Consider the following 15,027-nt stretch of genomic DNA (forward strand, 5'->3'; position numbering starts at 1 on the left):
TTCTGTTTCATCATTGTTTTTATTTAACAGAATTTTTTGAAAGTATTTCAGCACTTTAAGTAAATGATGAGAGAATAAAGAAGAGAGAGGAGAGAGAGAGAAAGAGAGTAGGCAAATGAATAAGAGATGGGAAAATGGTAGAGTCACACGCCAATAAGTGTAAAGATTAAGTAAAAATCTTGCATATGTCTCTATTGTGAATTTTAGGCCAAATCTTTTCTAATTAAAAACCACCCATGAAGGCATCAAGATGACCTCTGGCCAGAGACTGAATCATCTTTGCATGGCATCAACATGACTCCCTTGTGCATGTCCTCAGGAAACAGAGCAAACCCCCATTCCTGATCTGAGAAGACAGCCTGGGAACATGTTCCATCCATGTGTATGAGGATCTTGACATGGAAAGAGATGATACACCCTTCTTCCCTACATGGTTCATTCTGGTTATTCATACCCCTAGAACTGAGAAGTTCATAATATACCGCCTTTTAACTGCTGTTTATAGAAATACACTTGTCAGAGTCCATCAAAGTCATGGACAGTGTAAAGAATGGAGAAAGTGTCCAATGGGGAAGAGTCACAGAAATCACCCAAATGAGGAAATTATAAGTAGATTTTCCATATGACTCCTTTTCTTTAAGGACATATTCCATGTACGCAATCCTACTTTTGGGCAACTCCAAAGGAAATGCCCCCTCATCCCTCACATTCACCAAAAATTCAAACAGGAAGAGATGGATGATCCTTCCACATTGTCCCAATTAATCCTCAGGGATTGTCTTTTTATTTTCTAACTTGACAAATTAATCAATGTCTGTAGAAAAATAAATTAAAAAGTTGAATCCTTTTCATTTCCCCTGCAGCTTAAGTTGCAGTGGAGTAGAATGGTAAAACATATGTTTGTGAAGTTTAGGGCTGTAATGGTGTATTTCTTCTGAAATAAGCAGTATGATAGAGTTTTGGGTTTGCACCATTTTAGAGATGGGTAAAAACAAGACTCAGAGATTTAAGAGATTTATAGAAGAGTCAGAAACAGCCCATTGCTCTATATTGTAAATCACCCCATTTTGACTGAAATTGCCTGATTCACAGAGAAGAAGCCTCATGTTCACTAGGTATAAGAGATGAAGAAGAAGGGAGGAAGGGGGAAGAGGGGAAAAAGAGAAAGGGGGGAAAAAGGAGAAGGAGAAGGGGAAGAAGAAAAAGAAGAACAAAGAACTACATTATTCTTCTCTCAGTTCAGTTTTCCCAATTCAAAGTCAGAGCCTGGTAGCTCAGGTAGAAGGGACATGTGGGGCTAAACCTGTACCCTCTGAGTGCTCGACAAATTAACTGAAGGGTGTTTATACTGAGCTGTCATCATGCTGCAGACCAGGCTGTGAGGAAGGGTGGGTTTGATTTATTCGCTGTTTACAGCAGTGAAAACAACTTGAGTGAAATTAAGGCAGATTTACAGTTTGTTGGTTGGTTCTTGGCCAGCAAGGATCATGTGCCTGTCATATTTACTCAGCTCTTACTACTGAGATTGCACAAAAGTTTAGGCAGTGCAGAGTGTTTTTAATTTTTTCTCCAAAGTAATAAACTCTAGACATTCTTAGGTATCAGTGTATTTGGATAGCAGATTTCAAATGTAAGTACAAGAGAAGCACCAGTCAGTTGGTTTTTCAATGAAAAGAAATTTGTGATTAGCAACAGATAAAACTAACCATGCTTGTTGTTTTTAAAAATCTCTTTTCCTTTGGTATTCTGTAGTTTCATTATAATATGTCTGAGGATGAGTTTATTGTTATTTACACAGTTTGCAAATTGTTGGGCTTCTTGAATCTGCAGATTCATATCTTTCTTCAATTTTATAAACTTCTCACCATGATCTATTCAAATAGCCTCTTTCCTATATTTTCTCTGCTTTTTCTATCTTCAACTCCTATTAGCGTATGTGGAACACCTCGGTTTGTCCTCTATGTCTCAATGTTTTTGTGTTTTTCATCTCTTTACCTTCCTGGGTTGATGGGCTTTGGGTGATTTCCTCAGATCAATCTTCTAGATCAATAGTTCTCTTTTTTCTGTGACTTGTTTGTTGTTAACATGTCCATTGAGCTCTAAAATGAATACATATTGCGTAGTTTTAAAATTTGAAATAATTTTCATTTTAAAATAATTATAGAATTATAAGTTGCAAAAATAGTACAGAGAGTTCACGTATACCTATGTTCAGCTTCCCCCAGTGGTGACCTATTAAATAACTAGAGTGCATTATAGAACCTAAGGAGTTGATTGGCACAATACTATCAACTAAAGAACAGATTTTGCAAGTTTTTGCATGTAATCGTATTTTAAGGTATTTATGTATAAATCTATGACATTTATCACAAGTGTAGATTCATATAACCACCACTACAGTTAACATACAGCATTGTTCCATCACCACAAAGGAACTCCCCCATGTTACCTTTTTATAATCACACACCCCCCTTCCACCTTCTCTTAACTCTGGACATTTTATATAAAATTTATATAAAAATTTATATAAAATTCTCAAAATGACAAAATTATCTGTTGTCCATCATCTCTATAATTTTGTCATTTTGAGAATTTTATATAAATGGAACTGTACAGTTTGTAATCCTTTGAGACAGGTTTTTTTTCACTCAGTATAATGCCTTAAAGATCCATCCAAATTGTTATATGTATCAATAATTTATTTAGAGGGTTCTTTACATATTCCTGATACAAGTTCCTTGTTAGATATGTAATATGCAAATACTTTCACCTCCAACAACTTTTAGCTTTTACTGCCCTACTTTTTATTTCGAAAAGTTCTATTTAATTCTCTTTTCAAGGTCAGCCTGAACTTTTTTCAGAGAACCTTATACTTTCTCCTTAAGACCTTCTTTATATAGTTAATCCTTTAAGTCCTTTTAAAGATCATTTCTATTCAAGAATTATAATGTTTAAAATTCTAATTCTGTCTTCTGTATTGTTTGCTGACTCTTTCTCACATTATTGTTTCCTCATATGTTTCACAGTTTTAGACAATGAACTTGGCCTCATTGGAATTTAATCTCTTGAAATCCCTACAGAGACACATTAAGGGGATGTTCAAGAGAGGTGTTGCTTTTACTTTTGTAAGGTACTCCAGGAGTATCACCAGCTAAACACTACTTTTTATGCTATTATCTCAATTTCAAGTTTCCTACATCTTGCCCATGGCATGAATTTCAACACCAGATGGTTATGTGGCTATAAATCCTCAGAGATATCTTTTTTATTTTTTTTAAACTCCTATCCAAAGCTAATGGATTTTTAAAAAAATTATTTTAAAATTCTGCACTGCTTCATCCTGGCTTCATGTTGCAGTTTCAGTTCCAACTTCTTGTCTCTAGGGCTTAAGGCTTTATCTCCTGTTCCTACACAGGGATTAGTATCCAAACTCCTTCCCTGCAGCAGCTGAAGCTTCAAGGCTCATGTTGACCTTACTGGTTTTCACTTCCCTCATTATTTTTGGTGACTGATGATTTCTCTTACCTTATTGTGAGTTTGTCTCTTAATTTAAAATATATATTTCATTTTAAAATAGTGTATTTATAAATATTTGTTATTTTTTGTCCAGTATTCCTTGTGTTTAGTAGTGGAAGAGTTTTCAAACTATCTAGACATGTATTTTTCCCATTAGCTGTTTATAACAAATTTTACAAAACCGTGAACTGACTCCTTTAGTTGAACGATGTCAGTATTTATGATGGAGATATAAGGCTTTGTGTGACTTTGTAAATAAATATGCTTTGAGAGTGTAATTATGAGGTTCTGGCTCTCAACATAAATGTCACATCTGCAGAGAAGTCTTCCTTGACTAATTCCCAGCTCCAGTCTTTCTACCTCTTTTTATCTCTCACTCTAGTTTAGTTTCTTCAAAGCACTCACACTTTCTTATTTTTTGATTCTTAAGATATATTTATTACAAGTCTTCTCCCCACTAGGATGTAAGTTCACAAGATTGTGTCAGATCAGAGCAGAAGGATAGAGAATAAGTTTACCTGTCAAGGAGTCACCAAGTACTAGTGATGTGAACACATGGAATATGACATAGGTGACCAGAGGTGCATGAATGGAATGCAGTTTCAACAAAGAAAATGGAAATTTAGTAAAAATATATTGTGTGCTATTTGAAGGGAGAATAAACATATTAACAACAAAAGAAAAGATTTTAGCAAAATCTGGATGACCATCAGAATCATTTTCATTGTAAATCAATTAACAAAAAATGAAAAAAACCCCAACATTTTCATCACCTATAGTTTTGCACGTGGATAACTTTTTTTAAGTTTTATTTTTATGTAAACTACACACTATTTTATAAAACACAATAAGAAGCAACATCTCAGGAAGTGTCTGGTCATGCCCACTAGGGGTGGCACAACACTGCTCCCAGCAAGGTTGGAAAAGCTGCCCTTGAGGAGGCAAGTTGCCCAAGCATGATGGGCAGCAGAACCTTCCCTGGGTTTGCTCTTAGGAGCTACAGAATCTAGAAAAATATGTCTGAGGGCAAGAATTTGGCAGCATTTCTCCAGCTCTGGCCAAGGTTAAGGAGATCTGGTCTGGGGCATTTAGTACAAGGATTATTGCTTCACTTCTACAGCCTGAATGAAAATGCCATTGGGAGCATCCCTTTGATCTGATTTCATATATCAATAACAGACATTCATCTGATTGAGAGTGTGGTTGTCCAGGTGTTCTGCATGGCAAACATGGACACTTTGAACTCTGAGAAGGATTATCCCTCCTTGTAATTAGTGAGCTGGCTTTCTGGTTTATACATATGTTTCTTGTGAACTTTGTAAGTGGATCGGTCCCAATCAGTCCTAGTGCAACATCAAGTTTAATGTCTGTCCAGCTGAAGATCAGACTGAAGTTTGGTCTGGGCAACAAACCAGCCTCCAAGACCTATGGTTCCCCAATTCTCATTCCTGGGCTGGCAGCATCAGATGACCCAGGAAGCTTAAAAATATTTATTCCTGGACCCCACATCAGTCTTTCCTGATTCAGAGCTGGTGTGAAGTGGGGAGGAGAAAAGGGAATCTGTTTTTAAGAAGTCTTTCTGATGAATCTTATGCAGCAGATTTGGGGAACACTGCCCTAGATCATTTTCTTTTCCATCCCCTTGTAACTGGAATGTGCATCTTTTTCCCCTTGCCCCCAAATAATGACTCTGATTTCAGGGACTTAATTGAGTTTAATGCAATCTCCAGTGCTGTAGGCTTAATCATCCTACGGGTAATTGCATTTTGAAATAAGAGCTTGTTAGTGCAAATAAATCTTTGCAGCATTAGGGCCTTCTCATCCTTTGGAGCAAGCAGAAAGGTCAGGTTCAGTTCTAATGTCCTTTCACCCATCCTTCTGCACCCCTCTCCCACATCTGGTGTCTCTTTCCTATTTACACAGGCTGCAAAAATTTATGTTCCAAGGAAGGTGCTGTATGCAGCTTTCAGAAACCAGCTGCCTCTGTGCATAATTTCAGTTGGCCCGTGAAGATTCTTTGGGAGACACAGGGTTTCATTCAAGATCTCATGCCTCTCCCAGCCACTCTCTCTGCAGAAAGCATCTACTTCTTTGGAAAATAGAGAAAAAATCAAATTTAGTATGTGGGCCAAAGTGCTGTGACTCAGGATTCCTGTTACTTTGGTTGGGGACAAGGTAGAAGGGATTTTGATATCTTACCTTCTGCTAATTGTTATTCAACTAGGAAAAGAGAAAAGGAATTAACAGGGAATGAAGGGATTGAACAAATAAATATGGCTTTCATGCAGGAAACTGAGTTGATGCCTTTTTTTAAAAAATGTATTTTATTGTAGTATAGTTGATTTACAATGTTGTGTTAATTTCTCCTGTACAGCAAAGTGATTCAGTTATACATATATATATATGTACATACGTGCACACACACACACACGCACACACACACACACACATATATATATATATACATACTTTTTCATATTCTTTTTCATTGTGGTTTATCACAGGATACTGAATATAATTCCCTGTGTCATACAGTAGGACCTTATTTTTAATCCATTCTCTATATAATAGTTTGCATCTGCTAATCCCGAACTCCCAATCCATCCCTCCCCCACCCCCCTTTCCCTTGGCAACCACAAGTCTGTTCTCTATGTCTGTAAGTCTGTTTCTGTTTCGTAGATAAGTTCATTTGGGTCATAGTTTAGATTCCACATGTAAGTGATATTATATGGTACTTGTCTTTCTCTTCCTGACTTATTTCATTTGGTATGATAATCTTTAGGTCCATCCATGTTGCTGCAAATGGCATTATTTCATTCTTTTTAATGGCTGAGTAGTATTCCATTGTATATATGTACCACACCTTCTTTATCCCTTCACCTGTCAAGGGACATTTAGGTTGTTTCCATGTCTTGGCTATTGTGAATAGTTGATGCCTTTTTTAGAATGGCTGCTATGGAGAATCTTTGTCTCCAAATTAACCTACTTCCTGAAATTTACATGCTGGTAGGCTTTAATTCTATCTTGAAATAAGTGAAGTGGAAAGGCTTAAAGAGAAGCATAAATTACTGACAATCTACAGGACCCAAGATCTCTTTCCCCAGGACCAGTGCTAGGATTAGAAAGTACAATTCTCATCGTTTAATCTCATTGTCATTTGAGGATGGTAGCAACCCCTGGCTACAGAGTCCAATTCCATTCATTCAATTCTTCAATTTTGTTCAATAAATATTTGTTAGTTACCCCATTTGTGTGTAGCATTTTTGAGGATGAATACTGTACATTTCACAAGAGTTAGGACTATCTTGTGTGTGGCTATTCAGTGTCCATTAGGGTGAAGTCTAGGAACTTACATGAGAGCTCACATCACCTAGAGTCACATGGACTTGATGATTTAGTTAAGATGTCTTAACATATTGCAGAACTCCTATACCTTGTGATGGATTGATAACAAGTATTTTTCTCTCAATGCCTCTGACAAAGCTGTGGAGGCCACAATGCAATGAGTGGTTAAAGTACTGTACAATTCCCTCACAGAGGAGCTTGCACTGCTATTGAAAGAGGGTCTTGTTCACCTTAGAGAAGCTTTCACCTAAAACCACCTTGCATGAACTTGATAATGCATTTCTCAAATGTTGTCTATTGAACTTTTCAAGACATTTTTCAAGACAGACCTAACATATTTTCAGTACGGCACCAATTATTTTCTATTTCAGAAAAAATAGAAGAGTTTAAACATCCCATTAAACAGAGCGTAGAGAGGAGTTGTAAGTGAAGGGTTAAAGGTGGTATTTCTCTTTTCCTCTTAACTTCAAAACTGTCATGAACGAATGTATAATGATCCATCACTTGGCACTGCATTAATCATATTACAATTATCTGTATCTGTACATCTATATCTATTTATAAATTGCCTCTGCCCTCTAACATGTCTCAGTCTGACAAACATGGAAGAAGAGTACTTACAACCCAGCAGTATATGTAAGAGTGATATTCAAAATTGTGACAACCATGTGACCAGGACACCTGTCAGTCCAATCACATACTGCTGGGTGCAGGCTTGGATATAATCCTGGAATATATGGACACCAGATGCTGAGATGTGTGGAGATCAAGCTGGGAAAATGAAATGTTCTGGGTGCATCAAAGAGGTCTCCTTGGAAAGGATGAGTCTTGAATTGGGTGGTGCACAATGAGGATATGTTTCGGCAAGGTGCCGAACAAAGGTTGTTTCAAACAAGAAGTGGGTGCAGAGGAAGATTAAAGGGTGGGCAGCCAAGGAGTTAAACTAAGGCATCACTAGAATATAAGGAAGTGGAGAAAATTGCACTAATTGGATCTTCATTCAGGGAGAGAACTACAAATGTTTGGAAAGACTATTTTGATAAGCTGCTTGGGATGGTGGGAGGAGATTAAGGGCCTGTAAGTATGTTCATGTTCAAATAACAATACCTGGTCTTTGAATCTCCTTTTATTTTGCTGATTGGGTTACTGCTTCTAGTGGTCCTCCTCCCCATTCTTAATCTTTACCCCAGCCCCTTTGCAGAGCTCAGTTATCTTAAGTAAATGTTGAACAAGTGTCTAAAGAATATTGGTTTGAATATGGGAGCCAATCCAGAGTGCCACACATCTCAATCTGGCCAAGATGCAGAGCTCGGACTGTATGGGAGGGAGCAGGTTGTGTGTCTGTAGTAGAACTATTTCCACTGAAGAGAGAGATACAATGGGTAGCATGGCTTGCTAGAGAGAGCACAAAATTTGCAGTCAAAGTACCTGGGCTTCAGTCTCAGCTCTGCCGCTAACTACCCATATATCTTAAGTAAGTCAAGAATGTAGATGATTTTTTATTCATCGTAACATCATCAGGAGCTAACAGGATGCTACAGGGCCTGGAGACGTGGAATAAATATTTGTTGACTATATGAGCATATGAATGAGTAAATGAATGACTGCTCTGAATTTCGGTTTCTTCGTCTGCAAGATTGTGATAAGATAAGATCTTCTTGAAGTAGGGTTCTTTTTCTTTTTCTCTTTTCTTTTCTTTCTTCCTTAGATTGAAGGAGAGAATGCATATGTATGTTAGCTCTATGGAAACCATAAAGAATCCTCTAAACTCCAATAGTTTTATAGTCAGTCTAGTGATAAAGATAGGTCAGGAGGTGTAGAGTCTGCCATGTTAATGTTGAATGTGAGTCTAAGTTGACAGGGATTCTAGAGTTATGCAACCACTGCTTTGGTATCACAGCTATGAGGACACGTACCCTGCATCCCCAAGTGAAGAGCACTGAATCTGTGTATTGGAAAATGCTACAGTTCAGTCTATGTCCTGTGAGTTTTTCTCTTTTACTACTCACACAAGAACACTTCACTTCTGGTGACCAAATATATGGGTGTTTTCCCCACACAAAACAATTCTCCATGACATCATCTGGATGTCCTACAATTTAACTCAATTCTGACACTGTCTTCCTGGAGATAGCATCACATCCCACAGGTTAAGGGCTCAGTGCCACAGGACTTCCCCCACCCCACTTCAGATGCCAGTTGCTAGTCCCAGGCTGTCACCTGTGCTTCTGACCCATTGGCTATAATTCAGAAGTGGCCATGCCCCCTCCTTGGGTTTGATTAATTTGCTAGAGCAGCTCACAGACGCTCACTTACTTATGTTTACCAGTTTACCAGGATATGATACAGGATACAAATGAACAGCCAGATGAAGAGGTACATAGAACTAGGTCTGGAAGGATCCCAAGAGCAGGCGCTTCTATCTCCATGGAGCTGGGATATGTTACCCTTCCAGTGTGGATGTATTCATCTACCAGGAAGCTCTCTGAGTCCCACATTATTGGAACTTTTATGGAGGCATCATTGCCAGTCCTTCTCCCGTCTCAAGAAAGTGGAGGGCAGGGCTGGAAATTTTAAGCTTCTAATCATAGCTTGGTGCTTCCCAGTGACCAGCCCTCAATCAGGAGCCATCCAGAGTCACCTCGCTAGAATAAAAGAAACTCCTGTCACCCAGGAAATTACAAGGGCTTCAGGAGCTCTGTGTTAGTAACTGGAGGCAGAGATCAATACATATTTTTTCTATTATCTCACAATCTGAAACCATGACCAGTATTTTACTAGTTCATGGCAAAATGGGGAAAACAAGGTGCTATAATATATATTTTAATAAATCTACCTTTATACAAATTTGAGGACTTTGCTCTTTTTTCCGATATTATGTTCTTCCTTATTTTGGTGTCAAAATATTCTTTTAAAAATAAAATTAGGGCAGTAGTAGATATTTATTTTGAATGTCCTTATATATCAAATAATAAGATGGAAGTTATCTATCACTCCTTTAATAATAAAATGGAAATTATCTATCATCACTCCTTTAAATTATCTATCACTCCTTAAACTGTATTCATCCAAAAAGCCCCCAGATTCAGCACCTGCTAATCCAGGAGAGTTCTGGGTGGACACACAGGAATTTGAGGCCCCTGCTTCAGTGTCATTATCGGGTTATTCAACCCACTAAAGTTTGGCAGTCACAGAAAGAGTTAGAAATTCCACAGGTCAAAAAAAAAAAAAATCATGTAAAGCCATTTTGGAATGTTGTTCTAATGAAGCAGTAAGATACAAAAAAATTTTTTTTGAGTTTTTGTCGAGATTCTGACATCTCTTATTAACGAAGTAAGTGGCTAAGAAGTCTACACTTAAACCAAATGGACCCACCAGCTGAAATTTGAATAGATAAAATTACTTATGACAATTTCAGAGCCGGTTTAATTCACTGGGCAAAATGAGGTGCCTGTTTTAACTTGACTCTGGCATCTTCTATCTCTCTGCCTTTTCCAAGATAACTTTTATTTTATTTTTTTTTAATTTAATTTATTTATATATTTATTTTTGGCTGCGTTGGGTCTTTGTTGCTGTGTGCAGGCTTTCTCTAGTTGCAGTGAGTGGGGGCTACTCTTCGTTGTGATGCATGGGCTTCTCATTGCGGTGGCTTCTCTTGTTGTGGAGCACGGGCTCTAGGCACACGGGCTTCAGTAGTTGTGGCTCGTGGGCTCAGTAGTTGTGGTGCACGTGGCCTGAGGGATCTTCCTGAACCAGGGATCAAACCCTTGTCCCCTGCATTGGCAGACGGATTCTTAAACACTGTGCCACCAGGGAAGTCCCCAAGAAAACTTTTGACCTAACTTTAAAAGACTGGTTTTGACCAAACTGAGTAGGTTTTGGCCAGATTGGTATCAAATTACATTTTGAATTTGATATCTGATTTAGTCCACAACTCAAGATGGAAGCACAAAAGAGGCTGTCAGGAATTTACAGATGGAATTACCTTTTATTGTTCTTAACAGGTTTCAATTAAGTTTAGTATGTGGGTAGAAGTTATAGAAGTATTTGTTTGCAATACTTTCTCAAACCTCTTGTCCTCAAGTCATTTTTAGGCCACTGTATTATTTCCTGCTCTTATACCTCTTAATTTTCCTCTATGGCCGTTTGTCTCTTTCTGTGAATTCTTTGATTATGAGCTCATCCCTAGAAAAGGTTTTTTGTTCTTATCCCCTCCTGAGGAGGTCCTATGAACCTAGAGCTGCAAATTCTTTTTTTTTTTTTTTGCAGTACGCGGGCCTCTCACTGTTGTGGCCTCTCCCGTTGCAGAGCACAGGCTCTGGACGCGCAGGCTCAGCGGCCATGGCTCACGGGCCCAGCCGCTCTGTGGCATGTGGGATCTTCCCGGACCGGGGCACGAACCCGTGTCCCCCGCATTGGCAGGCGGACTCTCAACCACTGCGCCACCAGGGAAGCAAGCTGCAAATTCTTTACAGAGCAGCTCGACATTTGCATCTACTGAACCCTAGTGTTTTCAATGTTCCTATACTACTTCCATTTTAATTTCTTAGCTTGGGATTCTGGTGCCACACAGATAGAATAGATGTGGATTCTGATGTGCAGGTACGCAGACCTGGATTTTCAACTTTCCTGAATGGATTCCGGCCTCCTTGAAACCCCAGACAGCAAGCTCAAAGCTTTCCTGGGCTGCCTTGTGAATTTTCACTTGTTATTTTTATATGCCCTTTTGTCACCATTGAGCTACCGTTTATTAAGTGCTTATCTTGTGCCAGATCTTTTGCAGACACCATTTTATAGGGGCCTCTCTATCCACAAGGCAAATATCAGTGTGCTCTACCCATTTTTTGCACCTCTCCTTATCAATACTTGAAGGGGATATTTGTTTTAGGCCATTAAAACAAAGGTATTTGCTGAGGATAACTGAACTAATAATTATTTTAGAGTTAATGTATGCAACATAACTATTTTATCTATAAATGAATAGTATATTCTGTGACTCTAATATTAACATCCATTCATTTCCCACGGGATTTAGGGAAAACCCATAGTCCAGAGTCACTGGGATCATATGTTAGACTACTTGAGTACAGATTATCCTTTTTCTTTTTTTTGGTCTCAGTCTATTTCTGGCCCTATTTCCATGACCCATGCTGCTCTACCTAGATCTACTGTGGATACATAATTTTAGCATCAGAGTGTGTGTGTATATGATTTGCAGAAGGCTTTCAGTTTTTCTCACTGCAATTGTTCGAAATTTAGGTCCTAAATAGAGCTAAATGACTTGCTATTTTCCAAACTTACCATTCCTCACCACAGTCTTTGTCCTTGTATGTGGAGTTCCTCTACCTGGAATCCCACAGTAACCTTTCTGCCTGACAAACACCTACCCGTCTTTCCAGACCAAGTTCAAATGCAGCCTCATTTGTGATGTCCACCCTTAGCCTCCCAGCTAATCCACTCTTCCTCTGTGCTCCCAAAGGACCTTTGGCATCATAGTGACTGGATTACCATTATTTGCACATAGGTTTGTTTCTCCCGTTAAATATGAGCCCCCTTGAAAGAAGGGAGTGTGTTTATCATTTCTGTATGTTTAGCAAGCGAGCGTTCCTGTCACATAACAGGTGGTCAAAAAATGATTGGGGAGTGAATGAATAAAAGTTAAAGGCTTTTTACCTCATCAACTGTATTTCTATTCTAGAATTATTTCCATCCTTTTTTTGGTGTTATATAGATATGTGTAATGTAGGGATGTGTTGATTCCACCACGTCAGGGCTAATGAGTTTTACAAAATGTCTAGGAATGCCTTCTACAAAACTACCTTCTGAAACTGTGGTAGGGTGGGTTTTATAGAATTTATCAATCTGGATGAAGATCCAAATTTGTCTGTGTAACAGTCTCATGCTCATGACTCGTGGGTAAACTCATAAAAATTCACGTGATCCCACCCAGAGGCAAGAGCAGGAGAAATCCGCGACGTATCCTATTAAGAGCCTCTGAGTTTTATAAGTGACAAGTGGTTATTCTCTTGCTGTTGTCAAGATTATATTTTTGTTTTGGATTTCAGGTTTTTTTGTTTGTTCGTTTTTTGTTTTTTTTTTTTTGCAGTACACAGGCCTCTCACTGTTGTGGCCTCTCCCGTTGCGGAGCACAGGCTCCGGACACGCAGGCTCAGTGGCCATGGCTCCTGGGCCCAGCCGCTCCGCAGCATGTGGGATCCTCCCGGACCGGGGCATGAACCCGTGTCCCCTGCATCGGCAGGCGGACTCTCAACCACTGCGCCACCAGGGAAGCCCGGATTTCAGTATTTTTAATGTGATGTATATAATTGTGGCTCTTTTTGCATTTATTTTACTTGGAGTTTGTTGAGTTTCCTGAATGTGTAGGTTATTGAGTTTTTAAAATAAATTTGGGTTATTAAAAAAAAAAAAAAGAGCCTCTGGGTTATACACATTATTCCTGGAAGCACTGGACCCTAGCTGTACTTCCAGTTTATAAATGCCTCATCACATTGAAAATGTTTACAGTTCTAAGACCAAGCCACTGCGCATAGCTCGCCAGCTTTCCAGTACATGGGGGCACAACTGAAAAGCTGTCAAAACAGCAGAATGATGGCCTGGAACTCTGCCATCCAGAGGTTCTGGGCATAAAGACAGACTCACAGAAATAGATTGCTAGACATGGAAGAAAGGCTTGATTTTTTTTTTTTTTATTGAGGACTCCAAAGAAATTTTATTTATGTGTATTATATTTATCAATATTTACTGTATTTGAAAATTAGAAAAGAACATTAAAATATTAATTCATTTAAAAGTAACAATAAATCCATTACTGGTTAAAATAACTAATGTATTTTTATGAAAAATAATTACATTTTCTCAAACAAAAAAATTGCTGAGAAGCATGACATTGTTTTACATATTTGAAAATCTCCTTAATGGTCAGTTTACTAGAAGAGCAGTTGGACTCTACTATCTACTTCTGCATTCTATCTGCTTGATATCACATGTCATGTAACCCCTGGAAAACTCCACTGTACACTTGTGAGAGAACAAGTGGAAAAGGGAACGTGACTTGGACTCAAACTCTAATTAGAAAATGAAATTGGATCCTCTCTCCTCCCCAGCGAGAGAAAAATAACCCTATTGCCTCAAGGTGCTGACAGTGGAAGGGACTAAGACTATATCATAGTATTGTTATGAAAATGGTTTTGACCTTGCAGATCTCAAAGGGTCTCAGTGACTCTCCAAGATCCCCAGACCACACTTTGAGAATTGCTGCCTTAACTAGATGCAGCCATACCTGACGCTATCTACTCTTACCAGTCTTGTGAGCCTACCAATATCCATTTATTTTTTCCCTTAAACTGCTGGAGTTGGGTTTCTGTTACTTGCAACTGAAAGAATTCTGATTAATACACAAATAAACCCTTCATGTTTCTTCTTCGTTTAGGAAAAAATTTAGGGAAGCTTAGGGGAGTCTCACAGATGCAGCTTTGAATCTTTTCTCTCTTTGTATTTCCTCCCTCCTTCCTTCTAAGGCTTAACTTTTATTTTTGTTTTATAAATTCAGTGAACTGGGCAAAGCAGCAAAAGTCAGGTTCTATCTGGTTTACTTCCAGCAAACCAGAGTTTTGTGGTTCTATTTCTTTTCCAAGATATCTCATCTTGGAGATGGGCTTTCATCTTTATCAGATAATGGGAATAGAGGCCGACTTAGTGGCGCAATTCTTGCTGGTAAGAATGAATCAGGGGACTTCCCTGGTGGTCCGGTGGTAAAGAATCTGCCTTACAATACAGGGGACGTGGGTTCAATCCCTGATCAGGGAACTAAGATCCCACATGCTGCGGAGCAACTAAGCCTGTGTGCTACAACTACTGAGCTCACGCATCTCAACTAGAGAGCCTGCATGCCACCAACTACAGAGCCCATGCGCCCTGAAGCCTGTGCGCCACAACTAGAGAAGAGAAAACCTGCACACCACAACTAGAGAGAAGCCCATGCACCACAACCAAGAGCCCACATGCTGCAGCTAGGACCTGATGCAGCCAAAAATAAATAAAATAAGTAAATAAATAATAAATAAATCTTAAAAAAAAAAAAGTGGACAGGCTGTGAGTTATGTTGTTAGTAATACAACACTTTCTACTTTGTTTTCTCTCTCTCTC

General features: G+C 38.7%; 1 long non-coding RNA gene across 1 annotated transcript in view; it reads right to left on the reverse strand.

Moving 5' to 3' along the window:
* LOC117203503 (uncharacterized) overlaps positions 1–15,027 on the reverse strand; it is a 56,159-nt gene that overhangs the window by 17,042 nt on the left and 24,090 nt on the right. Inside the window, exon 2 of the long non-coding RNA XR_004486284.2 lies at positions 1,996–2,099. This is a non-coding gene — a long non-coding RNA (uncharacterized LOC117203503). The remainder of the gene's footprint in view (positions 1–1,995; positions 2,100–15,027) is intronic.

Source organism: Orcinus orca, chromosome 17, assembly GCF_937001465.1.
Source record: "Orcinus orca chromosome 17, mOrcOrc1.1, whole genome shotgun sequence".
Taxonomy (NCBI): domain Eukaryota; kingdom Metazoa; phylum Chordata; class Mammalia; order Artiodactyla; family Delphinidae; genus Orcinus; species Orcinus orca.